Source organism: Meles meles, chromosome 16 (assembly GCF_922984935.1).
Source record: "Meles meles chromosome 16, mMelMel3.1 paternal haplotype, whole genome shotgun sequence".
In the NCBI taxonomy this organism is placed as follows: domain Eukaryota; kingdom Metazoa; phylum Chordata; class Mammalia; order Carnivora; family Mustelidae; genus Meles; species Meles meles.
In genome coordinates this window covers 79,502,199-79,530,053 of record NC_060081.1, presented here as the reverse complement: position 1 = coordinate 79,530,053, position 27,855 = coordinate 79,502,199, and the positions used below count along the sequence as shown (strand labels likewise).

Genomic DNA, 27,855 nt, shown 5'->3' with positions numbered 1-27,855 from the left:
GAACCACTGTGCTGCAGAAAGGCAGGAGGGGGTCTGAATCAGGAACCGCATGACCGTGTGGACTTGGGATTCCACTCCTCTGAGCCTCAGTGTTCTCATCTGCGAAATGGGTAGGACGGCCATGAAGAACGGAGCCCAGGCCAGGGGCTGATTACTGGAGCTCTCACCCAGAGGGGCCCAGACCCTTCCTGCTCAGGAGCAGGGCTGGGCTCTGCCTCTGCACACTCCCCCATGTGCCCTTCTGCTCACCCAACCGTGCAAGGGCACGGGCTCCCCAGCGCCATCATCACTCTGCAAAAGTCAGCTCACTCAGGAGCTGGGGAGGGCAAGGAGAAGGAGGGGGGAGGGGGGTCAGCAGGGGGAGGAGGGCAATCCCAAGGGCAGGGCTCCCAGGAGAACCAGCAGACTCACAACCGCCCCTTGGGTAAGCACACTAACCCCAAACATTTTTCATGCGTTTCTCCATGTCTGGGGTCTCTCTGGAAACCTCTAATTCCAGCAGCCAATGATAGGTTGCTCCTGCCTTTTAGAAAAGAGGGCTGGTCCTGCTAATGACACCTCTACGGGCTCCTGCCTGGGAGCCGGTGTGCGCGGGGCGCTGCGGCTGGCGGCCTCTCTGCCCTGCCCGGGGAAGGACAGCGGAGGACGGGAAGCACGGCCAGTGGCGGAGGACGGAGCCCTAAACGGGTAACGTCCTCTCACCTCCCGCTCAAGGCGTTTCTAGAAGCCGCACTGGGCTTCCAGGCCCCTGGAACGGTGGAGTTCCTTGGCCACATGCCACGCAGAGTCCTTGCAGGCCTACCTGGCCTCACCCTCACACGCGGCTGTCCCAAGGGCAGGCACTTCTAGGATCCCTCTGTCCAGTGGGGAAACTGAGTCTCAGAGAGGCAGAGTGAGCTGTCGAAGGCCACTCATTAGGAGGCTGCAGGGGAGGGCGGCGGAAACTACCTCTGTCTGACTCTGGGCCAGGGTGTGACTCTTGGCCGCTCTGGGGCACCGGCACCCAGGGCAACCGAGTCACAGTCCCGACTCAGAGCAGTCCCAAGGGAGCACCAAAGCCCAAGCAAGTCCAGATCCCAGAAAGGAGAATTCCAGGGGTGCCTTTCCTCCCCAGGGGCCCCCGAGCCGACTGCGCGCACGGGGCAACCATGCCGAGCCCCAAACCAGCTGTGAGCAGTTACTGGAGAACCGAGCCTTCTTCCCCGGCCGGTCTCCGGCCGGTCCCCGCCACACCAGGTCGGCCGCAGAAACTCAGCTCAGCACAGCGCGGGCTCCCGGGCACAGTCAGCAGCCCTGGGGGTAGCTCTCATGAGGACAGTCCGTTAGCAGATTCCTCCGTCTGCATATCAAGAGCCCATCTCTCTGCCCGGGACTTGCAACACCCGGTCTGCTCCTCGCAGGAGCCGATGGAGGGAGGGAGTCTATCCCCGCTCCACAGAGGGGGAGCCTGAGACCCAGCTCAGCTGGGCGCAGGCGGACAGCGTCCTGGACCCAGTCTTAGGACACTCCTGCCGCTCCCACGCATAACTTGTGAAGGCGAACGAATTAGGGCAGTGCCAGAAAGACAGCCGGGAGTTCCAAGTTTATTGAACTCCGTATACCATATTGACTCGGATGTCGGGAGACAGGAGGGAAATGGGTGCCCTCCCGCCCCCAGGTGCCCCGCAATTCACAGCAACAGACACATCCGATCTATTGACAACTCTTCCCAGCGCCTCCCCCAGGATCTCCCGTGACCTCCTCCCCAGCCCCACTGGCCACGGACTAGACTAAGCCACACTCAGCTGTCCCCGGGACAAACTTCCCGAATCCTCCCAGAGTGTGTGGATCAGAGGGCAGGCTTGGAGCAGGGGTGGTGGAGGAACAGAGACGGTGGGTGGAGGGGAGGCCAGGAGCCGGATTTCAAATTGTGCATGGCCACGGGGAGGAGGGACCGGGCAGGCTGCTCACACGCCATCACGCTCCATGTGCCGGGTCCAGCCAAGGTCCACTGGATGCTCACATACCAGAAGAGTGCCCTGTCCTCTCCCTGATGTCTAGGTGACCAAACGGGCTCAGTGAGGGCGAGCAGGATGCCTGAGGTCACCGTTAACACGCACGGAGTGTTGGGTGCCCCAGCCAAGGGCTGATCCCTCCCAGAAAGGCCGAACTCCGCCCCCTGAGCCTGGGTACAGGATCTCTCGTTACCATCCCGATGTTAGGGATGGGAAACTGAGGCAGAAACTCGGCAGCACACAGGGATGAAACGGAGTGGGTACGGGAGCCAAGGAGCTGACCGTGGAGCACAGCGTCTCAGTCCCTGTACCACGGACCCAGAGGCCACATGGGTCTCAGCGGTGGGGCTGTCCGTGCGTTACACATCACCCAGCAGTCGCCTGGGGCTTCACCCGGCCACCGCCAACACAGCCTCCCTTCCGGCGGTGACAACCAATGCCTGCAGACTTTGCCAAGACCACGCCCCCCGGCTCTAGCCGTCAGAACGCCAGGGGTTAGGAACAGGGTGGTCCTTTCCTCTAGCCGGGCTCTGAGACCTCTTGTCACTGGAAAATGAAAAACAAAAGGAGGATCACTGGCCCCTGAAAACAGCGTCCTTCTGTCCTCACATGGCCACTTGCACGGTGGGCATTCCCCGGCAGACGACAGCAAGTGACCTCCAGCTGACCCCCTCCAGAATGTGGGCATTCAGGAGGGCTGTGCCCACCGCTGAACCTCAAGGTTTGCTCCTGTAGGAGGTCTGGAAGCTTTAGAGCTGCGGGCTGGAGGACCGCGTTCAGACAAGGAGCCGCACGGCTGTGCCCGGGAGCCCAGGCTGAGTACTCAGGAAAAGAAAGGTGCCCCGGGGCAAGTTCCACACACAGTGGGTAGGCACAGGGCTTGTGCGGGTCCTGCCACGAACACACAGCCCGCACTCGGCTGTCTTTTTTTCCATTTATATTTACTGACCAGCGCCTCCAAGCAGGACTTTTAGGCAAAGAAAACCAAACAGTGAACAAATCAGACAGAAACCTCGTCATCTGTGAAAGGGACAGTGCGGCAGCCCAGCACGGCCAGAGCCCTGGGGTTTTCAAGCTGGCCCAGGAAAGCCAGATGTTTGTGTGAGACCCTTCAACTTTTTTTCTTTCTTTCCTTTCTTTCAATTTTAATTCCAGTTAGTTAACTTACAGAATTACGTCAGCTTTAGGTGCACAATACAGAGACTCGGCCCTTCCGCCTGTCACCCGGCGCTCATCGCGACGAGGGCACCCTTCATCCCCAACCCCCATTCCCACATCCCTCCTAGTGACCAGCATCATGTTCTCTGTTTCCTCATTTGCCTTTTATTGCCCCTTTGCTCATATGCTTTGCTTCTTGAATTCCACATGTGAGTGAGATCATACAGTATTTGTCTTTCTCTGCCTTCACTGAGCACGATGCCCTCTAGATCCACCATGTCGGTGCAAAGGGCAAGCTTGCGTTCTTTTTCATGGCTGAATAATATTCCTTTTGTATATGTACCACATCTTCTTTGTCTATCCTTTCATCAACGGACATTTGGGCTGCTGCCGCATCTTGGCTATTCTAAATAACGCCGAGATAAACATAGACATGGATATATTGTCTCCAATTAGTTGTTTTCCTATTCTTTGGGTAAACACCCAGTAGTGGAAATACTGGGTCATAGGGCAATTCTACTTTGGAATTTTTGAGGCACCCCATACTGTCTTCCCCAGCGGCCGCACCAGCCTGCATTCCCACCAACAGTGCACCAGGGTTCTCCTTTCTCCACACCCTCACCAAAACCTGTTGTTTCTTGCGTTGCTAACTTTAGCCATTCTGACAGGTGGGAGGCGATATCTCATTGTGGTCTTGATTTGCATTTCCCTGATGACGAGTGAGGATGCCGTCTTTTCATGCATATACGGGCCGTTGGGATGTCTTCTCTGGAGAAATGTCTGTTCATGCCTTCCACCCATTTCTAATTGGAGTACTTGGAGTTCTTCATGTACTCTGCATACTAACCCTTTATCAGATATGGCATTTGCCAATGTCTTCTCCCATTCAGGAGGTTGCCTTTTAGTTTTGTTGATGACTTCCTTCACTGTGCAGAGGTTTTTTTATTTTTGATGTAGGCCCAAAAGTTTATTTTTACTTTTGTTTCCCTCGCGTCTGGAGACATATCTAGAAAGATGCCTTCTATGGTTGATGTCAGAGAGATGGCTGCCGTGCCCTCTTCTCAGATTCGTATGTATGTATGGTTTCAGGTCTCACGTTCAGGTCCTTAATCCGCTTTGCATTCATGTTTGTGTGCGGGGTAAGGAACGAGTTGTTTCATGTTTCATTCTTCTGCATACAGCTGCCCGGTTTCCCAACACACCTTGTTGACGAGACGTCTTGTTCCCATTGCATATTCTTGCCTCCTTTGTTGACTGAGCCCATAATCGTGGGTTCGTTTCTGGGCTCTCTCTTCTGTTCCATTGATCTCTGTGTCTCTTTTTATGCCAGTACCGCACTGTTTTATTTACTACGGCTTCGTCGTGTATCTTGAAATCTGGAATTGTGATACCTCTAGCTCTGTTCTTTGTCAAGATCACTTTGGTTATTCGGGGTCTTTGTGGTTCCACACAAATTTTAGGATTATTTGTTCTAGCTCTGCAAAAAGCGTAGTTGGTACTTTGATAAGGATTGCACTAACTCTGTAGGTTGCTTTGGGCTGTGTGGACATTTTGATAACATTTGCACCTCCAGCCCACGAGGAGGGCACAGTCTTCCGCTTGTCTCATCTTCAGTGTCTTTCACTGGTGTTTCACACTCCTCAGGCTCAGGTTTTCGCCTCCTTGGTTAAGTGAACTCGTACATATTTTGTTATTTTTTATGTAACTGTAAATGGGATTTTTTAACATTAATTTCTCTTTCCGCTACTTTATTACTAGTGTATAGAGATGCAGTGGACCTCTGTATATTGGAAAGCCTTCAACTTTTAAATGTTTACCGTTCCGCAAATGCATGAGCACACGCACACACACTTCACCAAATCAAGCAAGTCTATAGGCTAACCTTGGCCCATGGGCTTCCCGTTTGGAATCTTAGATTTCTATATTCCTTTCCACCAGATTTAGGGAAGAACAGCATCGAGTCACCTCCCTGGGCTGCTTCTAGACCTGGTGGCTTCTGACCCAGGCTTAAGAGAGAAAGGAGAAAGCAAGATAGCTTCAGGGAAAGTGTGATTCTATGTTTCATTTTTCCTGGCCAGGAAAGGGGAGGCTTGTCCAGCATGGAGCTGTGTCCCGGCCCTTATCATGAAACATATGGATGGTCAAGTTTGCCCCTCGCCTGGGCCAAGGAAGCCACTGAAGGAAGGCCAAATATTCTGGGAATCTCTTCCAGTTGGCTCCTGTGATTTTTCCATGCTGGGAAGTGAAGCTAAAAGCAGGAGAAAGCTCGGAATAAGCAGAAGGAGAACCACGTGGCTCTCCCTGGACCAAATGTTCTCTCTCCCGGACCAAGGGAGGAGCTGACGGGGAGAGGGGCAGCCCCTCAAGGTCACTCAGAGCACACACCGTACACCTCCAGCCTCCGCTTTGGGAGCAAACGTGTGAGACTGCGAAGAAGCGGGAAGACCAGCAGGGAGGCCACAGCACTTGTCCAGGTACGAGGAGCAGATGAGTTGGGCCAGGGAGGTGCAGGGAGGATGGGAACAGCTGGCCACATTCGGGAGATATTTTAGAGACAGAACCCACAAGACCATCCAGCACGATGGACCCATAAACAGCTGATCGCCGTGGAAGATGGTGTGAACTACAGGGTACAGACATCCCGTGCCCTGTGCTGTTGAAGGTCAGCATGGGGTCCCGACCACCAGCCGTCCAGGATGGAGACACGGAAAGTGGCTGCTCCTGCAAGTGTCCACCCTTCCCTCCTCTCTCCCGAGAAGGCCAAATGCAGAGAACACGGAGGCAGGGTAGGAGTTGTGTCTACATCGATGCCCTTCACACCTGCAGGTGTGGAGGACACTTGGGGCTAGACCACACAGGAGGCTGTTTCACAAGCAGTAAGAAGGGTTTGCCTCAAAATTCTGCCCAGTCTCCAGCCCTGGGAAGGCTCATCCACCCGTCTCTGAACCTGACCAAGACCAAGTGCGGGCTCTACCCACACTCCTCCCAGAGGGGGCCTTCCCTGACGACCACGTCAGAAACAGACCTGTCACTCGCCTCATCTCTGCCCGGCGTGGCTGATCCTGGAATTCACCACGCCGACCTATCACATAGCGGCTTGTGTACTGGTCACAGCCCATGCCCTCCTGTGACAGCAAGGGGCTTGTCAGGTGCCCCACAGAGCACTCAGAACACAGACATGCTCCCTAAGTACGTGTTGGACAGATAAGGAGATGGACTAAGGAACCTTAAAACAGAGACAGACAGATATCCACGCAAGAATGTTGTGAAAGCCAACAGAGGATGGGAAAGTGAGTAGGAACAACCCAGATGTTTGTCGGCTGATGAATGAATGAGCAAAATGTGGTCTATCCCTACGGGGGAACATTAGCCACAGAAAGGAACAAAACTCTGAACACGCTACAATAGGGAGGGCCCCAAAATCATTAAGTCGAACAGGAGCCGGTCGGAATCGCCGCACACGGCGTGATCCCATTCATACAGAACGTCCAGAGAAGGCAAATCTACGGAAACAGAAAGCGGAATGGCGACTGCTGAGGGTTGGAGAAGGGGGTGTGGGAGCCCTTCCTAATGGGCTCAGGGATTCCTTTCTGGGGGCAGGGTGTGTCCTAAAACTGATTATGGTGCTGTTTCACAATTCCGTGAATTGGGAAAACCACTCAGCAGTATGCTTTCAATGGGTAAATTTTATGATATGTGGTGTAGACCATATTTCAATAAAGTTGCTATGAAAAGGAAGGAAGGAAGGAAAGAAGGAAGGATGGAGAGAAAAAAGAAAAGAAAAGAAAACGTTGGGGGCACCTGTGGCTCGGTCAGTGGAGCCTCTCACTTTTTTTTTTTTTTTTAAAAGATTTTATTTATTTATTTGACAGAGAGATCACAAGTAGGCAGAGAGGCAGGCAGAGAGAGAGGAGGAAGCAGGCTCCCTGCCAAGCAGAGAGCCCGATGCGGGGCTCGATCCCAGGACCCTGAGATCATGACCTGAGCCGAAGGCAGCGGCTTAACCCACTGAGCCACGCAGGCGCCCCAAGCCTCTCACTCTCGATCTCAGCTCGAGTCATGATCCGAGGGTCCTGACATCCAGCCCCACTGGACGGAGCTTAAGATTCTCTCCCTCCCTCTGCCTCTCCCCACCCCACTCCCCGGCTTGCAGGCACATGTGGGTGCTCTCTCTCTAAAAAAAAATTATAAAAAAAAAAAGAAAGAAAGAAAGAAAATTTCCAAGGCAGCGTATCTATGGGTCAGATGCTCCCAATCTGGAAGCCACATCCTGGGCATAAACTAGGCAATAAGGAAAGCAGCCCTAACTACTTTGCATCCCCAGATGATCGGTAATTAACCCCATCTTCAGTTGCGAAAAAAACAAAGTGTGTGAGACCTGGAAAGCTGAGAAATCTCACGGCCACGCGTGCTGTCCTCACTGGCTTTGACTGGACACCTCTGCGGGCAAGGGTGCTCCGAGAGCGCTCCCCGCAGGCCTCGCGGCTGGAGCCCTCATCCTCAATTCGCAGAGGCTCAGAGAGGTTGGGCGGCCAGGCTGAGGATGCAGACACCTCGGGAGTAAGTCCTTTTCATGCGCCTCTGCATGTGAGCTGTAACCCATGTCCTTCTCCCCCCCTGGGAGGCTCCCCTTCCCTTCTCTCAGGCCGCGGTGTTGGAGCCACAGTGGACAGAATTCATCTTTGCGATTCTCTGCTTCCATCACCCACATCCCCATCATCTTTGTCCAACATCCTCCCGGCCCGAAGCTCGGGACCTGCAGCTCTACCCGTCCCCATCTCTGTCCATCATCGGCCTGTGCTGGCCACGCCCCAAGGTTCCTGGGGCTCATCCACTGTCTTCTGTCTCCTCCTAACCATCACCCGCATGAGGACCAGTCCAGCCCTAGCAGCAGGAGTCCTTGCTGTTCTCAACACCGACGCCACCTCCAATCACCGTGACCGTGGCCAACACGGAGACGGCTTGCCCCAGATCTGCCCCTCGACTGAAAACATGAAGCCCCTTCGCCTCACCTCGCCCCCAACCCCCATCCTTCCATGCACAGAGCCCTCGGGCCACACGGGCTCTCTCTCCTGCCTTCAGCCCCTCAGCCGGCTCCTCCCAAGTGTTACTTCCATCCAGCTCAACCCGAGCCCCCCACGCTCAGCACGTCCGACCAGCACCCGAGGCTCAGTACAGCCGTGCCCTCCACCACAAGCTCCTCGCCCCGCCATCTGCTATTTCTCATTTCTGCTCCCAGGCACACAGCTTAAAGCTGCTGGAGGAAAACCACAATGCCGTGCTCCATGAAAAATTCATTTTATTTGACTTCAGCTGGACATTGAGCACCTTCAGATTCTCCACTCTCCCCCAGGTGATTTCCTATGCCACTTTCCAGTCCTCATGGGGCAGGGAAATCACACCCCTCTGTGCACTACTGAGAGCCCGGGAGTCAGTGCGGCCCCGCACACGGGCGACCCTGCATTATTTTCCAAGAGGCATCAAACAGTGAACTTCCTAGATTCGTGTCTCACATTCTACCCTGGAGACAAAAGTCCTAAATACAGAGAACCCTACATGCAGGAAGGTTTTACCGTTTTATGAGCAACCACACTGAAAAGTCTGAAGCACTGAAAATATCCAACAGAAGGAGGACCAGGTGAGTAAAATCTACCTCAGCGGGGACTCTGCTCAAACAGCCTATGCCAGCATTTTGGCAACAAAACTTCAACTTAGACTTCAAATAAATTCTTGTTTGACAAACCAAATGAAACAAGACGAAGTGAACCGGGTGCAAAATCAGTGGATTGGGGCCCCAGGGCAGAGGTCGAGAGCAAGCCCGAGATGCACGCATCAGGGCAGAGAGCGTGAAAGTGGCCTGGAGCACCAGCTCCAGGCTGAAGTGCTTCCTTACTGGGAGGACCTTCGCTCTAGTCTCATGAACATAAGGGCAAAGGCTTCACGACAGGCTCAGATGCTGGGAGCTGACTTGTGAAAGCTCCATCCACTCGGCCGGCCAAGAAGGTGTGGTACTTCCAGTGAGGGCCGGAAGTGAGACTCGAACCAAGGTCTTAGCAATCCTGGGACGTACAAGAAGCTGGGCGAGCAGCCCTTCGGCCTTGGCTGGGGTTGAGGAATGGATAAAAGCATGGTTATGGGACTTCTGCCATCAACAAGCAGCCAGCTCCCCGGGGCTGGAAGAAGGACATTCAGAGGTTGAGGAGGGGAGCTGCAGGTCAAGGCTGAGAGCCGATGCGGAGTGAGGCTGGTCTGGTCCTGGGTCCAGACTAGCTCAGTGAGGCAGCTGGGCCAGGAAAGGACTACAAGATGAGGAGGAGGAGGGTCGGGGGCAGGGCCATAAGGAGGTGGAAGGCAGGCAGGACCGTACAGGTGAGCTGGCTGCTTGAGTTTGACTCTGAAGGAGGAGGTCTCCTGTGTGATGCAAGGACCAAGGGTAGGGCCGTGCAGGCGGGCTGCGAAGGAAGCCAGCCAACAGCTGGGCTTCTCAGATCCATCCGATTGAAAGTTCTTGGTCCCTGCTCCGTTTGTGGATTTTTCACTTCCTTGCCCTCTTTCCATGGGAGAAGCTTACTGTTTTTCTTATATTTTGCTTCTTACTTATCCATCAAGCTCCCTTTTCCCAGGCTGCTAAATAAAATATACCCTTCATAAGTCAGACTCTGCAATTAAGTGGGGTTCTTCTCTCCTACGTGTTCAGGAAAGGAGGAAGAGTCACAAGAAAACCGGCACTTGTCAATAATGGACATTGAGGAGTAACACAGACGCGTGAACCAGCATCACACAATCATGGACGCCCTCCTGTTCAGGTATTTGGTAAAAAGTAAATAGAATCGTCTTTAGTAAAAAGTAGAATCCTCTTTGGTTAAAAAAAAAAAAAAGAATGCTCTTTGATATATTAAAAAAAATAAAATAAACAGAATCCTCAGACATAATTCCTCCATTAAAGGTAAAAACAAAACAAAAACCAGGCCAGTCCTCTTGTCCAGCACTTTCTAGCATGATATGGTTCTTTCCATGGCCCTATCCCTATTTTTGTCCCCACTGCACAAAGGAAGCAACTTAAGCTCAGACGAGCTCAGGTGCACACAGGTAGACAGAGGCAGAGCTGGTCAGTGCTGAGGGGTCAGCCGCCCCCCGCCATGCACCAGGGGACCTGCACTGGCTGGGGTCTTGGTGAGGTCAGCCGCCCTCTGCCATGCACCAGGGGACCTGCACTGGCTGGGGTCTTGGTGAGGTCAGCCGCCCCCTGCCATGCACCAGGGGACCTGCACTGGCTGGGGTCTTGGTGAGGTCAGCCGCCCTCTGCCATGCACCAGGGGACCTGCACTGGCTGGGGTCTTGGTGAGGTCATCACCCCCTGCCATGCACCAGGGGACCTGCACTGGCTGGGGTCTTGGTGAGGTCATCACACTATTGCAAGTGTATAATCTTCACTGAACTGAGCCAAAGTCTGCGCAGCAGTTTACAGAGCAGCGAAAACTAAATAAGGGTGAGCGGAAAGGGCTTCCGTGTAGAATCAACAAAACTAAAGGTCAACCCGAGGTGCACCGAGACGCTCACTCCACCTGGTCATTCACCCACACCCACGTCAACGGTCCACGTGCATTCCCGGCTCAGCCGCCCTGCTGTCTTCATGCGGGTGTCTGTCCATCCTCAGCCAGAAAGCTGGAGCCACCCTTCATGGCTCCTCCAGCAGCAACCCCCCCCCAAAGTGTCATGTCTACTTGGAACCTCAGAACAAGACATCCTGCTCAGCCTACCACAGGTCCCTTGCATATATAGTTCTCTCGCCTCAACACCGTCCTGGTCCTCCTTTCATCTCCCACCTGTCCCTCCTCATCTGGAGAATGTTGTTTCTCCTGGGGGGGGGGGTCTCAGGGGAAAGGCTGTTTTCTGGGAAAACCACCTCTGTCCCCACTGTGACCGCAGGCTGGGTCACGTCTCCCTGCTCGCTGTCCCGCCGTATCCTAAGCTTCTTCACATATTCCCATGTGTAACTGCTTGTTCACCGTCCATCGCTCTTCTAGACTGCAAGGCTATTTAGGGGAGAACTGTCTTATGTTTACCCCCATGACCCCAGGGCCTTGCATGGAATCTAGTACATAGTAGAGGTACAACAGATGGGGGCTGAGAGAATGAACGAACAAACAAACGAACGAATGAATGAACAGCCACAAATGCACACAGAAAGACCCTGGAGTACGATGGTGTCCTCTGCAGTACTGAGTACGATATGCCTCCATGATTCCCTTCTGCAGGGGTCAAGAGAAACTGATCCCACTTGAAGCAATCCAACCAGAAGACGAGGGGCCTGCAGCAAGCAGAAGACTGCTTGTGGTCACCTTGTGGAAGAAGGAAGCCAGGGCAGATTCGTTTTGCACCATCTAACTGCTGAAGCCAGTCATGCAAACAGGTCAGCTTTCCATCTGATTAGACATCCTGAAAACTCCCACTGACAGGCAGGGCTGTCACTCCATGGCCAGTCAGGGGAGCCAAGGCCACCAGCACGTAGGAAATAATGTGTATGGGCCTCTTTGGCCACGAACACCCTATGGATGGCCAAGCCAGACACGTTTCCAACATAGCTAAGAAGATTTGGCCAGCACGTTCACTGACACAGGATGCAGGCATGGGGGCCAAAGAACCAAGTCCTGAAACAAGGATGTTGGCAATGATCCAGGGACCATTACAGTGAGAATGACAAGTTGGACTTGTCCTTACTGTAGGGAATGACTTCGGAATCACACACCACACGTAGCAATAAAAGAACAGCCCAGCTGGAAAAGACCACTTTCTCTGGCTCAAACATCCTTAATTCTGAGCAAAGTCACAGTACCTGGGTGAGGTTGGCAGATTATGCCCTCAGCCCTGAGCCCAATTTTCCCACACGACTGGGTAATAAGAGGCTTTGGAAAACCTGGACAACCCATTGTCCTCTTGAAATGTCTGAGATCTGACATTAGGAAGACAAGAATCACAGTGTGAAGAAATGTGGTCAAACAGACCCTTAGGCTGCCGCTTTCTCTTCCTCGTCCATCAGAATTTTGGAAGAGTAAAGGATGTCAGTAAGGCAAATAAAAAGTATCCTCCAGAGATGAAGTCATGATCCTCCAAATTCCCTCCTCTATAATTTTCTCGGGCAAAGCAATGGCTATTGTAGCATTTGTTTGTTTTTAATTGACTAAGTCAGAGATGTTTCTTAAAACAACTCACTTTCCGGCTCTCCAAGAGACCGATGCCCCTACTGTGTATACACAGTGTTTACATATGACTAACATGAGGATGAAATTCAGAAAATGGAAACGAGTGATAGAAGATATTATTTACAGAGTTTGGCTACTGACTACTCTCAGCCCTGACAGCACAATGACAAAATAGGAGGAAGGAGAGACTCAATGATATTTTAGTGAATTTCTGATGGCCAGATAACAGATCAGAATATGAAGAAGCCTGGTCACTGAGTGAGTTTTTACCCACTCCAACTCCTTCCTGCAGGTAAAGCAAGAAAACAAAAAGATTCCTGTAATGTGTAGAGCCTTTCCCCATTGAAAGGCAGAAGTCCCCTGAAAGTGGGGGGCTGAGGAGGGAGCTCAAGAGAAATGTATCCTGGAAATTCCAATCTTGAGTCATTGAAGCCTAAGGGTATGGGAATGTGTGTGACAGGGAACCCCATCAAGGCATCACAGGCCTTCACTAAGTGTAAGACCTTTGGAGTCTCCAAAGTCAGGAAGCATCATACCATACAATAATTCTGTGATACTTCTGCTAGCTAGGCTATGACAAGTCTCAGAAGGCTGGTAGTTCATAGGTAAAGCACTAGAAAACTTAGTGCTCAGAGCTGAGTTAAGCATTTGCAGCTGGTAGTGAACCCAATCAAAATAAGGCTACAAGAGAGCTAAATTACAAGCAAGTTTGACTCGGGGCTCCAATTTTGATAGCCTGAAAGAAGAGGGATGTACTGTTATTGATACAAAATATCTGATGCGTAGTAAAAAGTAAGGTGTGTGAAGAACCAAGAAAATTTGGTGCATGATCATTAGAGGAAACCAACAATAGAAGAAGAACCTAAAATAGTTCAGCTATTAAAATTATCAGATAGGGATTTTAAAATAACTATGAAAAAAATTCCAAAGACTACTGTGTGAAAAGTAGTAATATGCCTGAAGAGATGGAGAATTGAAACACATAGAAACTAAGAGAAAAATCCAAATGGAAATGCCAAAATGAAAAATACAATATCAGAAATGAGGGCTTCATTGGATAGGCTTAATGGTAGACTAGGCAAAGCAATGGAAATTTATCAGTGAATGTGAAGACAGGTATAAAAACCCAGTAGCAACAAGATAAATTGTAGACCAGATAGTTCATCAGAAAAAGAGCTAAGAAGAGCCCTCTTAGCCAAAAATTGGAATCAAAAATAATTTTGCAAAGGAGGGGGGGCTAAATTTAACTGGATCAGACTGTAGAGGAATATAACCCCCAGGGCCTTGACAAAAATTATACAGCAATCATCTGGCAATAGCAGAGAGCCCAAAAGCTTGAGAAGGCAAGCAGATTAAGAGAGAAATTAGGGGGAAAAGCCAGCCATCAAAGAGAGACCTGCTAAAACTACCGTCATCTCAGGGTGCCTATGCACACCCTGAAGGCTGCATCCTTTGAGAAGAAACACCAATGGCTGTGGGGAGAAACAAACACCAAAAGAGCCTGTCAAAGTCACAAAACATAAACAAACAAACAACAAACCCAAGGAAAAGGAAACCAATATCCAGAGTTCCTAAGGTCTATTATCTAAAATATCTAATTTTAAAAATACCAGATGTATAAACAAACAGGAAAATATGACCAATGAATAGAAAAAGAGCAGACAATGGAAACAGCTTATGAAAGGGGCCAGATGTTAGACTTAGCTGATAAAGATTTCAAAGCAGCTTTAAAAATAGGTCCAAAGAACTAAAGGAAACAACTCTTAGAGAGGAAATGGGAGGTTTAATGTCAATGTCTTATTTTTTAAAAAAGAATGTCAATAAAGAGAAATTATTTAAAAGAATTAAATGGAAATTCTGCAATAGAAAGTTACAATAATGAAAACAAAAAAATTACCAGAGGGGACCAACAGGTGCTTTGAACCTGCAGAAGAAAAAATTGTCAAACCTGAAAATGACATTATTCCATCTGAAGAACAGAAAAAAAAGAATAAAAAAAAGAAGAAGCTCGAGAATTTGGAGTCAACAGGAAGTGCAACAAGATATGCATAACAGGAGTACCAGAATGAGAGGACAGTGAGAAGGGGACAGAAGAAATACTGAAAGAAAAAATGGCTGAAATTTCCCAAATTTGATTTAAAAAATTAATCTCTACATCTAAGACACTCAATAAACTCCAAGGAGGATAAGTACACAGATACCTACAACCAGATACTAGTGTTGAAAGATAAAAACAAAGAGAATACCTTGAAAGTAGCAAGGTAAAAATGACAAGGGCCATATGAGACAACCCCATGAAGATTAACGGCTGACTTCTCATCAGAAATAATGGGGCCAAAGGCACTGGAATGACACTCAACTTTCAAACAATGGAAGGAGACACCACTGTATACCACGAATCTTATATCCAACAAAACTACCTTTCAAACGTAAAGGTGAATGAAAGACATTTCCAGATAAATAAAATAGAGGATTCACTGCTAGCAGATCTGCCTTATAAGAAATGCTAGGAAAGATTTTCAGGCTGAAAGTGACACTAGACAGTGATTCAAATCTACATATAAAAAAAAAACCCACAGTAAATATGATTATGTAATCGTAAGAGACAGAATGAATGCATATTTCTTCTGCTTTCTTCTATTAACTGATTTTAAAAAGCAATCACATAAAATGGCACACACACACTCACACACACGTACACACACCAATTACTGGGTCCACAACTCCTAGAAATGTAATGTGTTTGACAATAATGATACAAAGGAAGTATGTGGGACAAAGCTGAATGAGGGTAAGGAAATCACACCAGATGGTGACTTGAGTCCACGGGAACAAATGAAGAGAACTAGAAGTAGTAAACAGAAAGATTGATGCAAAAAACAATACTCTCTTCGTTTCTTTCAAAGACATAATTTCATATGAAGTAATCATTGTAAGTGTATTACAGGAGTTGTAACATGTAACATGTAATAAGTATAATTATAACACAAAAAGAGAGAAGGGAATAGAGTTATATAAGAGTAATGCTTCTATATCTGACTGAAATTAAATCAGTATAAATCATCTGAAATGTTAGCATGCATATAGTAAGCCCTAGAGCAAACAGTAAGAAATTAAGTTTAAAAAGCCACTAAAGGAAAGAGAACTATTACACTAAAAAGTTTTCACTGACGCGCAATAAAGCAGTAAACGGGGAAGTAAAGAACAAAAAAGATAGGAGATATAGAAAACAGAGATGCAAATCCACTGTGTCGATGACATTAAATCCATTAAATGGATTAGACAGTTCAACAAAAGGCAGCGACTGTCAGATAATAAGAAATCAGATCTAGTATACACTGTCTACAAGAACATACTTTATTATTTTTTATTTATGGGAAAGAGATTGGAAGAGGCAGAACAGAGGGAGAGGGACAAGCGGACACCGTGCTGAGTGTGGAACCTCACCCGGAAATCATGATCTGAGCAGAAACCAAGAGTTGGACGCTTCACTGACTCAACCACCCAAGCACCCCTACAAGAACATACCTGAGATTCAAAGATATAACAGGTTAAACACAAAAGAATGGGAAAAGAAATATCTTGCAAAGAGCAACCATTAAAGTGCTGGAGAGGGTTACTAATATCAGACAAAATAATAATGTTATTAGAGCAGAGAGACATTTTATAAAGATACAACAGTCAATCCATCAGGACTGCATAACAATTACAGACATATGTACCTAACAACAGAGCTGCAGAACACACAAAGCAAAACTTAATAGAGTAAAAGGGGAAATATATAACTTCATACCAAGAGTTGGAGATGTCAAGAGCCCACTTTCAGTCATGAGCAGAACAACCAGGCAGCAGCTCAAGAAGGGACAGAAGAACCAAAGAGCACCATAGACCAACTGTAACATCTATAATATGACCGACATCTACAGGTCACTCCATCCAGCATCCGCAAAATAGACATCCTTCTCAAGGGCACTCAGAACATTCTCTAGGGCAGGCCATGTGCTAAGTCATAAGCCAAACCTCAATAAATTTAAAGGGATGTAAATCATAAAAAGTGTGACTTCTGATCACATGGAATGAAATTAGAAATCCTTAATAGAAATTTGAAGAATTCGTAAAAATGTGGAAATTAAACTACATGCTCCTAAATAACCCATGAGTGAAAGAAGAAACCATAGGAAAATCAGAAAGTACATCAAAACGAATAAAAGTGAGGAAACGGCAAACTAAAATGTATGGGGCACAGCTAAAGAAATGCATAAAGGGAAGGTTATAGCAACAAAATGCTTATTTTAGAAGAAAAATCTCAAAACAACAACCTAAGGCTCCAGCTGAAGACAGCAGAAAAAGAAGCATAAACTGAACCTAATGCTAACAGAAGGAAGGAATAAAGAAAGATTCATGCACAAACCAATGAAATAAAGAAGGGAAAAGAACAGAGAAAATCAGCAAAACCAAGACATGGTTCTTGGACAGACCCAAGAAGATTTACAAATCCTTAGCTGGACTGCTGAAGAAAAAAAGAGAGAAGACTCAAATTTCTAAAAGAAGGAATGTAAGAGTAGACTTCCCTACCAGCCCTGCAGAAATAAAAAGAATGAGAATGGACTACTACAAATTATTGCACATCAATAAATCAGACAATTTGGGAGAGATGGTCAAATTTCTTGGAAGTCACAAATGATCAACCATATGATGATATGAAAAACCGTTAAAATATACATTTAAATGTGTGGATTGTATGATATGTGAATCTCAATAAAGCTGTTTTGTAAAAAATAAACTAAAAACATCACAATGAGTGCCAATTCCTATTCACCTGAATGACAGAATTAAAATGAGAGACAACACCCAGTTCTGCAAAGAGTGTGAAGCCACTGGAATTCATACCACTTAGAACTACTTAACTTCCTTGTAACATTACTCAATACCTACTCTACATTATAGCAATTTCACGTCTTGTAAATTTATCCAAGAGTTATAAAAACACACATCCACAAAAAGAATTGTACAAGAATGTTCACAAACGGCTTTATGAACATCAGCCAAAAACTGGAAACCACACAAATGTCCATCATCAGAAGAATAGACAAATTATGGGATATTTATATAAGGAAGTACTACTCAACAATAAAAAAGGAACAAACCAATTATATATATAAACACACACACAATATGGAAGAATTTCTAAAACATTATGTTTAGTCGAAGAAGCCAGACACATGCACAGATGCATCCTGTAGGACTTGACGCCATTTGTGGGATAATCTATGGTGAGATCTACAGAAAATCACTGCTTCTGTGAGTAAAGATGAAATTGAGGGGAGGAAGAAATGAGGAAAATTTCTGGAGTGATGGACTTCTTCCACATCTTGTTCCAGAAGGTGATTAACTTCTTAACATGTTCTTTTAGCTCCTGTTTTTCCTGCAAGCTGGTAGTAAGGTCTAGAAGCTTGATCATATTCAGGGTTGATTTTTTTAGGCAAGAATCTATTCCAGACAGTGATGTGTGTTTCCAGTCGTGTATTGGGAGGACTAGCACGTGTGGTTGTCCTACTTTGAGAGGGTGAAATGAGATCAGTTGATCCAAGTTATATCGGCAAGATTCGTCCATTATACAATCCCCCATAGATGGATACCAACAATGTTAAGACCCAGTGATGACACCTGCCTAGACTTGTTATTTCACCATGATTGCCAAATGGTAATTTCCAAGTTGCATTTTCCTTCTGCATTTATTGATTAGAATTTTCTCTAAAGGAAAACAATCCAGCACCAACTACTTGGTTACCCAAATATAATATGGTTACCAAAATATAAGTCAAACAGGAAGACAGTAATGTGTGATTCTCCCTCCTTATCTAGTGCCCTGGCAGCATAGAGTGGTGACCAATTGTTTTTTGAAGTATCATTCTGGAAGGCATAGATTTTTATACTTTTGAAATGTTTCAATCAATTCTGGTCACTATTTTGTTTGACATGCAAGTATGTCAACTTAACCGTAGAAAACCATTCCATTGAATCCCTACATCCTGCTTCCTTTCCACGGAAGTGGTATTTAGCAACCAAACTGTGGGCAGGAAGGAGTGTTCACTGACATGGGGTTATCACTGCTTCTAACCCTCTTCGGCTAGAAGAGGTATGACGGAGATGGTTTGAAGAGCAAAGAATGTAATGGAGGCATCTGGATATTTCCAATTCAAAGTTAAGATGATGGGACTTTAGGTAACACTGAAAAATACTCTTCCTCACCTCTGTTCTATCATGCTAAAAAACCTTGATTTCTAACATTAACACATCGCTTATTTGCTTTCTCTAAAATTATTCTTATAATAATTTCAAAGTAACAATATCAACATTATAGTTAATGAGACTAATGAATGCTATTTATGATCTCTTCATATTTCTATATGCATACGTATCTTTACACCTCACGAAAGATGGACAATTAAAACACTGGGTTTTAAAGTCACTTAAAGGCATTACTTTCTCTGAGGCGAAGCCACCGCCTGGATACAGAGTTAGGTTCAATGATTACATATCTTTCTGTTTTTTCCCTTTTTTTGACGTAATGTTTTCAATATGGAAAGTATTGGCATGTTTCAAATCTCCAAGTTCAACCACCAAGTGCACTCACGGAGGCCGCACCTCTGCCCTTCACTCTGTAGGTTTCCTCTCCTACATGCAGCCGTGTTTCTTCGGTTTTGCTTTATACTTGTGGGGTTCCTTTTGGACAATCTAAGCATACACACGCACACATGCACACACATACGCGTGCACACACACACACATGCACACATATGTGGACGTCCACACGCACATCTCCTCCCTTTTAACACAAAACGTCGTATACTCGAAACACTGCTCTGTACCCTGATTCTTCTCCCACTCAAGCACACACCTGAGCATCACTCCCCGCTGCCATAAAGAGCACCCTCCCTTCTCTTGAGAGCCACCCAACACTCCACTGTGGGGATATACATTGTTTAGCCAACCAGTCCACTATTTGGTAATATGTGGGCTGTTTCCAACATCTTGCTATAGCAAATAATGACAAAATGAATAGCCTTGCATATGTGCTATTTTATATGTTGCCAAGATATTCTGGGATAGATTCCTAGAAGTGGGATTAATGGCTCAAAGGGTAACTGTATATGTCATTCTGCTAAACATAGCCAAATTTCCTTCCATAAGGTTGACAGGGCTGGTTTGTGATGGTAATCTAACACAGTTTAGTTTTTCTAACTCATATATTTTTTTATTAATTAACAAACACTGGCAGGATATTCTGACAACCAACAACAGTTCATAATTTACTACATACTTCAGTGGCATGATTGATTCTAGTTTCCGATATAAAGGATTCTACTACTTTAAAAAATGCACTCTGAATGTGCTGATTGCTTTTGAAGAATACACAGGTAACAGAAAGTAAACACAGAGGCATCCAGTAGCCAGAAATAGCAAATGTTAACATCTTGACATAACTGCTTAAAATCGGTTTTCTTTGGGGGCATCTGGGTGACTCAGTCAGCTCACTGTCTCTCTCTCAAATATATGGATGGAATTTTTTTTTCTAAGTGGGTGCTTTTTTTCATTTTTGTTTTTTGGTTTTTTAGGAAAAACAAGTATTTCAGGTAGAGTTTAAGCCCCTGGGGTAAGCTTGGAGTCCAAAGTATCACCTGACCCTGCCACCGCCAGGCAGTGACCATCATGGTGGGTGTGTGGATTCTCACGGCCGTGATTTCTCATTCCTTTGTTATGACCCCTCCCATTTTTTCCCCTACTGAATCCATGCTGGGATAAATAGCCTTGGATATCTCTCCTGCTACTCAGGGACATGATCTTCTCCAGGGTCATTGCTGAGGTGGTATTTTGAACTCAAGGAGAAACGTTGTAATGCTCTCCAAAGTGGTCAGACCCATTTATGCTAACATCCACAGGCCTTAAATTTCCCGTTTCTCCCGTTTCTCCAAACACTTCCCATTGTTACACGCTTTTACTATTGCCAGTAGGATGAGTGTAAATAGCATCTCGTTTTCATTTGCATTGAATGAGATAACATTTTAAAACAACAGTATCTTTCTTTAATGGGAAAGCTTACTTTCAGTTGTGCTTTTTAAAATTAATTTTTAGCCCCACAGGAACGATCAGCATAATGAAAAAGACAGAGAACAGCTTCATATATAATATTTCTCATCACTAAGAACTTAGCATCTTTATATCGGCAACCCTTTATGTAAACCTCAGATATGTGCAGATACGAAAGGCATATACTTTATTAATTTTAGAGGAAACCCAAGCATAAGCAGATCCACTTGGAATTTCCCCTGATTTGCTTTTTATTTGATGGTTCTCCTGATGTTTAACTATTTCTTTGTTTTGTTTCACAGCAGAAACAGATTTCTAAGGACCCTGTCTTAGAAAATATGAATAAAAAACTCTCCACATTTTGTATTATGAACAGTATACTGTACCCAAAGCCTAGTATTTCATTCTTTATAGTTTGATTTGTTCTATGCTCACTTGCCAAAAAGAAATCCTTCCTAGGTCCCTTTATATCTGTTTGTCTACCTATAAAAAGTAAATATGTGCACATCTATAAATTATTCATCTATATTCTGACAGATGTTGCAAATTTAACTTTTGACCTGCAGGGGAAAACATACATAGGAAAGTACCACTTGACTTTTCACACCGAAAATATTGGAAACCTACCAGTTATTAAGTGTGCAATAAGACCACTAAAATAACTCAAGTAAGTCGGACAAAAGCTAATCTATGAAAGCATATCCCCACTGCAAATGAAGATATTGTGAAAAATCACATTGTAAGGTTTTTGCTTTTTATTTTTAACATGTGAAGGTCAATGGTAACCGGGTAGTTATGGGACAATTTGTATCCAATACAGAAGGCACCCCGATCTATCAATGATACTTTACACTACTATAGGCATGATATCACTGAATATTACTGTGCCATGAACCAGTTAAGAAAAGCCTTCAAATAGTCAATCTGTACTGGCCTCCGAGTTCTTCATGGGAAGAAGCATTTCTGAGATTCTAACATTATGACCCTTTTAACAGGCTGAGGTACAGAGAAGTTCTTTAAACCCAAATAAAAATAGACAACAGGTCCCCAAATACCCATTATATTCCCACAAAATCCAACTTGAATGACGACTGACTTACACCATGAACTACACCCTGTATTTAAAGAAAGAAGTCATGGGGTGGGGGGATGGGTGAAATGGGTAAAGGGGATTAAGAGGCCCAAACTTCTAGTTACAAAATAAATAAGTCATGGGGGTAAGAAGTACAGCCTAGGAATTATCGTCAGGAATATGGTCATCATTTTGTATGGCGACAGATGGTGACTATGGTGCGAGCAGTCTGTAATACCCGTTATTGTGGAATCGATCACTATGTTGTACACCTGAAGCCCATATAATATCATATGTCAACTGCACTTCTCTAATGACAGACAAACTAACAAAACAGAAAGGAAAGCAAGCAAGCACAGGGTTGCTGCACGCAGGTCACGCTGTTCAACCTGGCTCATGAATACACATGCCTGTGTAGGATAAAAAGCACATTAAAACGTGTACCTTGAAAAATCTGTTAAAAAAGAATACATTTCCGTATCTTGGTTGGAACCTCTATAACCATCAAGCATTAAATAGAGTTGTTTTATTCTAACCATTACCCTAATAACTTTTCTTATAACAATTTCATAGATGGGTTATTTGCTACTTGCTTTTCAATATGGTTACCATAAAATTTCACTTCATTAGCCTTTTTCTCTTTTTAATGTGAGGCCAAGTTGTAGAAAGAAAACTCAGAAATTGACTAAACTAAGCAAACAATTACCCAGCACATGACCTCTGGGGTGAAAAACCTTTGGTTCTTTATCATCCTCCTGAGTTGACGATCCTGAGCTGGACAAAGTCAGGGGAGGAGAGTTTCTACGCCTACCCTTCATGGCTCATCACTTCCATGCTGGTGTCTCCAGACAGAGGAGCGTGAGGGGTCCCTAATTCAAGCAGGTCTTGGAGGAGGTGGTAGCCAGATTACCGCAACCCCCTGGTGTAGTGGGCTCTCTGCACGACTCGGGGTGGGGCTTCCTCGAAGAGCGAGCTCCTCTCTCTCACTCTCCCCTACCCTGACTCACAACCACCCAATCTATCATTCTACTAATCCAATGTGTCCTCTTTAATTAGTGGCAAAAGGACAGGACAGTGATGGATGCTGGTGAGCGGAGGGAAGGACAGGGCCCATGTTAAGTAACAAGGTCAGAACAAGTCTGTTATTCGGAAGCAGAGCAAGGGGTATCATCCACCCCCAAAGGTCAGGATTTCCAGCTCCTTCTCCCCCCAGCCCCACCCCCACCCTGGTCTGCAGTGAGGATTCAAGCTGTCCTCTCACTGGTTAAGTGATCATGAGGAAATTTTAGAGGAGATATTTCTCTACACCCTTTTCTGGTGGCGGCCCTGGACATGCCCTAGGGCCCCCATTCCTTAGCCACTCAGTCCATAGGATTTCAGAGATGCTGACCATCCCTAGGCCAAGAAGACAGTTTCCTAGAGTTTGTTTTTCAACTAACAGAGAGGGGAATTCTCTTCTTTCCCAGAGTTGGCTGGAACCTGGAGCCTACAAGGGCCCCCAGAGGAGGAAGAAGAGCCTAGGAAGAGGTGAACACAGAGAATCTGGCCAGGAGATGGAGAGGGAGCCAATGTTGGGGCTTGAAGGAAACAACCTGCATCCAGGGGCCTGAAGTCAAACTCCCCCCAGACGAATCCAATCTGTAGGTCAATAAATACGTTTTCCGGGGAAGCCAGTGTGGTTGGTTGGGTTTCTCAAGGGCAACTAAACCACAGGCAACTCAAAGAATCTTGCCTGATAAGATGAAAAACCTTCTGGACGGAAGGCACCTCGCCTGCGTCATCCACCAATTAAACCAAAGAAGTGTTCTGATGTCAGCAGTCTACGCAAAATAGAAACCCACAGCGTGTTTCAAAGCTGGAAGGGAAGGGAGAAATGGAATGATGCAAACCCCAGATCGTACACGTGAGGGAGCTGAGAGAGACCACGGAGGGCACAAGCTTGTCTGTGGTGGGGCTGGAGCCTGGATTCAGGGACCCTAAGTCTTATTGCATTCAGGAAACCGGGTTAGGAATGCGGACACTACAGGAGAGGACACACTACAGGGTACACATGTCCATACAGGGGTGCACGCACTCCCAACACTCCTTTCCTTTTGAAACTACGGAGCCTGTTTGCCAAAGGCGTTCAGGGACTGTGGGGGAGGGGAAGAAGGGGATAATGAGATCAAAAGGGACTTGGGCCTGACACTGTCTTTGGGTCAAGGTTTCTGCTGGAAACACGCCGGTCTTCTGGCGTCTTCTCAGGAAATTCAGGGGCTTTAAGACCCTGGAGTTGCCATGGGACTCGGAAGGAGCTTCCCACCGTCATCAGGTCCCACGATCCGGACTGTGGGTCCCCCTCGGGGAGCCCGAGCACCAGAGGTGGCCGGCCATGGGTAGGCTCAACAGCCTCATGAAAAATACAACAAAGTGGATTAAATCATTCATTCATTCATTCACTTGAGTTATAATTTAGCCTTCAACGTGCTAGGTGCCGGGGGCCAGAAAAGACTGTCTTCATTTCAAAGTCTATCCCGGGAGCGCAGACAGGTGCGCAAGCACATATGACCATCTACGTCTGTGTGCGTGTTTGTATCTTATCTATAATTGATGTAAGCGGTAGTCAGCTGTGCATAAATAACATATTTCTGGAGGGCATCAAGTGTGCTCAGGAGAAAACACAGTGAGATGAGTAATGGGAGTGACGGTGGTGACGAGGGAGAGGACAGCATCTGAGCGACAGTGGCCAGAGAGGGTCACCGGGAGCTGAGACATGTATCATGAGGGCACCAGGGGTGCTAAGAAAGACGGAAGGTTATTCTAGGAGGGAAGGTATTTCTTTACCCCTTACTTCCTCCCGTCCTCTTCCCTCTTTCTCTCTTGAATCTACAACAGGACGTGTGTTGGTTCCAAAAATACTGAGCTCCTGTAATCTGTGCATAAGGAGGCTAGCCCAGTCCTGGTAAAATGACCACCAGCGCAGCAGGACCGGCCAGCCGGGGTGCAGAGACCGTACAAGGGACGGAGAGGCTGGGAGGGCTCAGGATAGCCTCCTGAGAGCGTGTGGGGGCAGCCTGGGCGGTGGTCAGCTCTGGGGACACCTGGCTAAAGGTGCCTCTGCCCAAAGCCCCATCTCCAGGTGCTCAGGCCACACCGTGGCACGAGACAAGCCATGTCTCCTGGAGTCAGTAGGGACACCGGTCCGTCCGACACACACCAGATGCCAGTACGTGCCAGCCGTGTGCTAGACTCTGGAGTCCCGGCTGGAAACGGAGTAGACAGGGTCCCACCCTCCTGGGCTTTACAATTTGGTGTACGTGCGGCGGGGCCAGAGACCGGAAGGGCGAGCGCGCGTGCACACTGGACCGCAAAGCCACAGCCATTACTGTGTGTTATCCTTCCCATTCACTCTCGCGACAGGTCGAAGTGAATTCAAAACGTTTCACCTCAAAAACACAGCACACACGTGTCTGTCCAGATCCACGCACGCTCAGCTCCCTTTTCCACGACCCGCTGTCTGGCGAGTGGCGGTCCGCGTCTGCCCCTCCCTCCGACGCCAGCTCTGCTAAGGGAGGTGGATGCCGTGTCCCTTTCGCTCATCAGGGGGCCACAGCCCCCATGTCTGCCTGCACACAGTAGGGGTCTGATGAACCTTAACTTATTAAAGGAGCCCTTCCCCCCGCCATGAGCCATGCAGTCAGTGTTTGCAGGGGGTGGAGGGACTGCTGTGGAATGTTCCGGGTCAACTGATGTCATTGAAACAAAAGCCGAGCAAGCCCCGGGGTGTCTGATCTGCCTCCTTCCTCGAGTATAGCCAGGAGCATTGTCTGGCAAGCTTGCAGAACAACACCGAGTGGGACCTCGTACGTCCTTAGGGCCACCTCGCAGAGCGGACTATGAAGGATGTCACTGGAGGGCTGCCCACGGCTCCTCCACCTCACTTGGAAGTATTTTCAGACAAAGTGAGGGACTGAGTCAGCAGATCTATGCACCTGTCCCCATGCTCCCCGAGGTCAGGGAGCACCCCTCACTCCCACTCGCTCCTCCTCGCTGCACCGGGCGTCACCGGAGCTCGCCCGCACGGCCGCCGAAGATGAGTTCTCCCGCTGGGATTTTACTTAGATGCATTTTAACATGCACGGTTTCCCTTCTAATTTTAGAGTCTAATTATCCTGTGAAGATCAAGGCAGATGTCTACTTTCCTCTTGGAGTAAGGACACAGTTTCATGCAGAATTACCCAAAAAGTAGGCAAAAGTTAGCAAAATTGGGAGGATCGCATTAAATCATGATGCCTAAAATAATGATAAAAAGAGATCACTGTGTGTGTGTGTGAGAGAGAGAGAGAATTTCCCCAGCGCTTTGCAGATAAGACCAATTTAAAGAGAGGAGGAAATCAGTTATAAACTTAATTCCAAGAGACGGGAAAAATCACCATAAGTGAAGAAACGAATCACATTCATTTAAGGTACATGGTGTGCTGGGGGGGCTGTGCCAGTTGCTTTCTCATCTACTCATCCCCAACGTTCAGGGGTCTTGATGCTGTTTGGTTCAGCCAGTAGCCCTCTCTCTCCACAAACACCTCGCCTTCAGCAGGAAGGCACCCAACACCTCCAACCTTCGTCCCTTTGATTCAGGAACCCTGCCGCCCGGTAGTTAACCTAAAGCAATCACCAAAGATGTGCACAAAAAGATACGCAGCCTAAAGTCCATCACAGACTTACTAGAGCAAGAAACAAAAAGCAAATAGAAGCATCAAGCCAGACCAAGTTTCCAATAAAGGAGAATGGGCAAAAAATAAACAAGTAAATTTTGGCAAATTCGTATTGTGGAGCACCACGAAAGACTGTGGTTTCAAGCAGGCGGAGAGAGGCAGAAGTGTTTATGACATGCTAACTTAATAAAGAATATACAGAATAACCCCAATACAGAAATAAACAAAAAACAAACTAACAAACAAACAAGAAACAGCTGCGTAGAAAACAGGCTGGAAGGGAACGAACCCAGTAGCTGCAGGAGTTCGGTCCGGGCAGGGCGGGGGTGGGGGGCGGAGGGCTCATGAGCCGTGTTTATTTCCTTCTCCGTATTTTTCTGTGTTTTCTGAATTTTCAGCAATGCATATATTTGTCACTGTGATTGGGAAAAAAAAAGTCTAAAAGAAAGATATGAAAAGACATTAGAGGGGTACCTGGGTGCTTCAGTCGGTTAAACATCTGCCTTCGGCTCAGGTCATGGTCTTGGGATCTCAGAATTGAGCCCCACAGAGTGGTTCCAGCTCGGTGGGGTGTCTGCTTTTCCCTCTCCCTCTGCCCCTCCCCCTGCTTGTGCGTGCTCTCTCTCTGTGTCAAATAAATAAAGACAGAGCAACAAGCCAGTAACTAAATACTGAAATAACCCAACACCCCCCAAAATCCAGGATGCCAGAGAAAGGAGAGCCTGGGCAGTGCACCTGCCCATGCCTCAGTCCCTTTGACCCCGACGTCTTCTTTCCAGAGGCCAGCTCTCCACAGATAGCCCGTCCAGCCAGACACCAGCAGCCCCACGCCCACTGCCAATCCCAGGACAAGTAAACCGGCCGGAGACACAGAGGGGTTGTTCCCCAGGGACATTGTCACGCGTTCTCCCTAAGAGCAAGAATAGACATCGGTCATCTGCTTGGGTTTCCTAAGTGACAGGGACCTGATGTTCACAGGAGGAACTGGGACTCCATGAAGTTTAATTGACTTTAAACAGACTAACGGAAGAGTAATTAATAAGATGGACGAGGGCATCGATGCTGCCTAATTTATTCATCTGTAAAGAGACCCTGGAAAGCGCCAGGTCAGAGGTCATCGCTCCCTCCAGGCTGTGAGCCTCGTCGACAAGATAATTATGTATCATAAACACCTGGACACACAACCCTATAGATACCTACATACCAGTGCGCTTCCTTCTGCCTATCCACCCACAAAGACAGAAAGACAGGGAGGAGGAGGCCAGGGAGGGAGGGAAGGGGGAGGGGGAAAGGGAGAGAGACAGGAGAGGTAACAGTAATGCCATACACTTCATCACGTGTCCCTGCCCTGCTGGTCCCTTTTTGGCCCATTCTTATATAACTTAGAAGTCAAGTTCTTGGCTTCCAAAGACACATTCATGACCCTTCTGCCAAGGCAGGTGCGCCTGCCCAAACTCCCCGTAGAGCCCGTCGCATTTACACGGCCGCACGTCCAAGGTTACACTGCGTTTCTCCGAGATGCGAGGTGAGCGGTCACAACCAGGAGCCCGTCACCTGGGGGATCTCTCTACAAACAAAATCTGTGTCTCACTTCCCTCCCACTGGCTGACGGACTCGTCACTTGGGCCGCTCGTATCTTCCATTTC

General features: G+C 47.3%; 1 protein-coding gene across 1 annotated transcript in view; it reads right to left on the bottom strand.

Moving 5' to 3' along the window:
* The window catches only part of PHACTR3 (phosphatase and actin regulator 3), a 205,923-nt gene that overhangs the window by 148,183 nt on the left and 29,885 nt on the right, over positions 1-27,855 (bottom strand). The gene's annotated exons all lie outside the window — the stretch shown is intronic.